Source organism: Oratosquilla oratoria, chromosome 21 (genome assembly GCF_046742065.1).
Source record: "Oratosquilla oratoria isolate Oo_2021 chromosome 21, ASM4674206v1, whole genome shotgun sequence".
NCBI lineage: Eukaryota > Metazoa > Arthropoda > Malacostraca > Stomatopoda > Squillidae > Oratosquilla > Oratosquilla oratoria.
Genome location: NC_134797.1, coordinates 13320873 through 13325872, shown reverse-complemented (window position 1 = coordinate 13325872; position 5000 = coordinate 13320873). Strand labels below are relative to the sequence as shown.

Here is a 5000-nt window from a genome sequence, read left to right as displayed (position 1 = left end):
TAGCGTGTTGCTTTGATAGATCATTAATTAAGCATACGATCTCTTCCTCCATATCTCGTGGATATATGGGCGCGTCTGATGCAGAGTGTTTGCCATATGTCTGTACTTGAAAAAGCTGTAACAAGCGAAACGTCGTACCAATAAAGGTTTCGATCTCACACGGTGTTGATTCTCTCGCGTCTGATGTCAAGGGTGCCTTCTGTAGTCGTGAAGTAGATAGTTGGGTCATCAGGTTTCTTCTTTCTTATTGGCTTTTCTACATCTCCACGCTGAAGAACCTCGTACATGCAATAAACAAGACAAATCTCTGACTGACAGTTGACTGACTGTCTGACTGACTGACTGACAGATGGGTGACTGACCGACTCACGTTGACTGACTGACTGACAGTTGACTGATAAATCACAACTTTAAACGATTTTTCAGAAAATTATTTTTGTCATTACATAACTAATTTCTGGCACTAAGGTTAGCATTCTCAAAATCATAGAGAAAAATGAAACTATGAATAATTAATAGTAACCAAAAAAACGCTAACAAACCCGTTAACAAACTTATTAAAGTTTAAAATAAACTTTAAGAAAAGCTAATAAACTTGATAAACGGTTTTGTAGCTTACTTGCTCAGTTGATAACACTGCTTACGTTGATTGGTGCCCAGAAGACTGCTTACAGTCTTTATTTCCTGAAATATTCCTCTTTGGAAAGTAGATTCTTCTTTGTTTGTTCGTATTTCTCGATGAGAAGCTTTTTTGAACTCTTCTTCTATATTCTCAGCCATATTGGAATCAATAACAATCTGTTGGAACAGTGCACGTTACATGTCACCAAACACAGCTGGCAAGAAGTTGTTGTCAGGTTTGTTTATCGACACGGGCGTGGACACTGCGCATGCGCAACATCCAAGGGACCCCAAACTGTACTTGACGTAACAGCTGTTAGACCAGCGTTTCTCAACCAGGGTTCCCCGGAGCCCTAAGGCCCTTTTCACACTAGGCAACTAGTGACCGTCACTAGTGACCGTCACTAGTTGCCTAGTGTGAAAGTCTCGGGCAACTGCAAGCAACCAGTGACTGTCACCGATTTGTGGAATCCTTTCTCCTCATCTCATTAGCCGAAAGAATGGCATCAATGGAGGAGGTGCTTCTGTTGGCTTTGCTGGTCAAGAAAAAGAGACGGTCGGTGACGGCAACTGCCAGTGACGGTCACTTGTTACCGGAGCGGGCAACAGCCATAGCCTGTTGCACAACCGGCCAACCGCAGTGGCGTAGTGTGAAAGGCTCAATTTGAAATAATGGTAGGCAACTAGTGACCGTCACTAGTTGCCTAGGGTGAATGGGCCATAAGGTTCCACAAAAGGTCTCTAAGGGTTCCGCGAGAACAAGTAAGATAAGCTAATGCACTTTTGATTTTTTATTTAATTTCATATACGTAATATAATTAAACACGCACGACATATTCTTGGTTATTGTAATAATGTAATATAGACACAATCCTATCTAGCCCATTATTACGATGATAAAATGAGAAAGATATGGTGTATGCTTTTTTTTTTTTTTTTGCACAAGGCTTCCTCGAGACGTGAAATTTATTTCAAAGATTACGCAAGGTTGAGAAACGCTGTGTTAGACTATCATCATTCATTTCATATATTCACTAATTTGATATTAGGAAATGTGAGTAGAAAGAGACCACAGAAAACAGTAATTACATGGAATCCCTTAATATTTTAGAGATTACTTGTAACTACTGATGGTTGCAATGGTTTCATGAACTTACTAAAAATTTACAGGGATTTCATGAAATACCTAATTACACACATTCCCTGTGATATATATATATATATATATATATATATATATATATATATATATATTATATTTTTTTTTTTCTTTTTTTTCTTTTCTGGGGCACAGGTTTTCTCTAAGGCAATTCTGGTTGAAATCAACTGCACTAGTTGCTTTAACAATCTTCAAGACTCTATTCTTTAATTTGGAGAATACTTTCCTATTAGCAACTGAGAGGGACTGAAAGTAGTCATTCATGACTCTCAAAAGAATATACGCAGTGTATGCCAACTGGTATATTTTTGCATAGTAATAGTATTGAACAACTATTGACTCCAACGAAACTATAGTTTTTCGCCTCGTCGTGAGGTGTCTTCAGGGTGAGGACTGCTTTGTTAGGATGCTCTTCTATGTTGAAAGGTCTTCCAATGTATATATATATATACGGTATATACATGTGTGTATGTGTGTGACTGTGTCTGTGCGTGTACGTGTGTGCGTGTGTGGGTAGGACAACATGCATATTGCGGCTTTTTATGCATCAGAGATTGAATCTTAACATACAAGTTTTGTATTATCAAGAACAGTTTCTCGATATAATGTAGAAAATAAATTGTCTTTCTGCGGACTGTATGTATAAGGAGATTTGTGTATACGAGAATCAATGGGTATATAAATCTGGACTTAATTTTTTGTATAGGACATAAGAACATAAGAACATAAGAATAAAGGAGACTGCAAGAGACCATAAGGCCTACACTAGGCAGCTCCGTATCCATCACCACCTGTCATCCCCATCCATAAAGTTGTCTAATCGTTTTTTAAAGCAACTGATAGTTTCAGCGCTTACTACATGGTTACTAAGTTTATTCCATTCATCGACCACCCTATTAGTAAACCAATTCTTGCCTATTTCCTTCTTAAATCTAAATTTGTCCAGTTTTTACCCATTACTGCGAGTCCTGCCCTGTTGTTTTAATATGATGACCTTGTTTGCTTCACCTTTGTTATAGCCTTTGATCCACTTGAACACTTCTATTAGATCACCCCGCACTCTACGTCTTTCCAGAGGGTGTAAGTTTAGGTGCCTAAGCCTTTCTTCGTAAGGCAAATTTCCGAGTCCATGTATCATTTTGGTCATTCTTCTCTGTACTGATTCTAGTGAATTGATGTCCATTTTGTAGGACGGAGACCAAAACTGTACCGCATAGTCAAGGATGGGTCTAACTATCGCTAGATAGAGTTTAATAATTGAGAACGTCTCGAGTCAATGGAAGTTTGTGTATTGGCTTAACTGTGCACGGAGATGAAAGTGGTGAATATTATGATATTGTGTATTTCTGAGGGAGGATATTCCATGTGTCGTTGGGTTTGTTTTTCTCAAGTGCTGTCTACTTACGAAACCATGGCTATATGTGTGTGGGGGGAGGGGGGATGCGGTCGACGTCCAGTTAGATGGGGTTTATAACGGTTCGTCGAACGCGGTTCGACAGATACGTGTTTAAAGTGATGTGTGGACGTGTGAACGGGGTATTTGGGGTTTAACCAACGTGTTCGACAACCAAATACCCCGTTCACACGTTCACACATCACTTTAAACACGTGTCTGTCGAACCGCGTTCGGCGAACTGTTAGATCATGTAAATCCCCTCTTAGTGTCTGACGGCGACCACTAATGGTCCCCGCCGCACGACGTCAAGCGGCACAAGACGCCAACCGGACGGCGATCATACTCCCGTCCGGCGCCACATAATGGGGTGCAGGCCGCCGATGGACGCAATACCGGCTGTGTATGACAACGACCCCGTCATGCATGTCCTAGACACCTTCATGCAGGTCCCCGACAGAATCACAATGAGCCACCAAGTGCATATGAAAAGGTACTGTACCCACGCTCCTCACCACACATTCCCATTAGCTACCGCGTCAACATACACAGTATGCATACTGCAATCGCCCTCACAGTCCCATACAACCGCTAGCAAACCCTACAGCTACTGAGGCTACCGTTAATAATCGGCATGGATAACCTGAACACTGACATCGCCATCTTCAAACTGCTGAAGGAATGCAGAAAGAGGCAGAAAAAAGAACCTAGACTATGGGTACGACCGTGGCTTCTCCATAGGATGAAGTACGGAATTTACGAGACCCTAGTACAGGAACTTACCTCTGAGGATGACCTAACCTACAAGAACTACCTGAGGATTGATGTGACGCTGTTCAAGAAGATACTGGGTCGTATGGCACACCGGACTGAGAAACAGGATACGATCTTCAGGAAAACAATACCACCTGGCCTCAGGTTAGCCATTACACTATGGTACCTGGTAACTGGTGAGAGCTATATGAACCTTCAGTGTACCATCAGGGTGGCCCATAACAACATCACGTCCTTTATGTACGAGGCTTGTGAGGCATTCGTAGAGGAATACATGGAAGTGATCATGCCCTGCCTCTAGGCACCAGAGGAATGGAAGGCAGTTTCAGACAAGTTCTCCAGACGTGGGAACTTCCACCACACTACTGGGTCTCTAGATGGCAAACATGTGGATATGCAGTACCCCAATAAAAGTGGTTCAAAAGAATACAACCACAAGGATTTCCACTCCCTCGTGTTGGTCACTGGCCCTCGTCGACGCTACCTAATTTAGAGCGCCGTCTGACGCCGACTGGTCGAGGACGGCATTACGTCCGACGCACAATGGTTACCGCATGACGTTGAAGGTGTCACGTAATCATCCCGCCCAAAGTTCCGACCTGGCTGGCCGTCGAATAAAATTTTGGGTTTCGAGCTTGCTCAAAATTTCCTGAAACCTGCCACGACTTATCCAAACCTTCCCGCCGCCCTCCCGTCCAGTGGCTACCTCTCCCGAAGCCCGGCAAATTAGACAAAGACCTCGCTACGACCTCTAAGTACTTATTCACGCCACCCAGACACACAGACACACGTATGCATACACAGAATCATATATATATACATTATCTATCGTACGCAGATACAACTTTTTGTGTACAATCCTCCCAAAAAATATATATATGAATGAATGAAGAAATAAACACAGAACATGAGTAAACACGCCAACTCGCAAAGCACACATTTTAGTATTTTTTATTACTTTCCTTCCATTTGTTCACTATAATCGACCTAATATTAGATTTCATTGTGGAACAGAGACTTTCTGTTTGTGCCCTCCTTCACTGGGTCGTATAT

The 5000-nt window shown here is 42.1% G+C and overlaps 1 long non-coding RNA gene across 1 annotated transcript in view; it reads left to right on the top strand.

Annotated features, from left to right (window-relative positions):
- The window catches only part of LOC143036705 (uncharacterized), a 227348-nt gene that overhangs the window by 221767 nt on the left and 581 nt on the right, over nucleotides 1-5000 (top strand). The window lies entirely within an intron of this gene.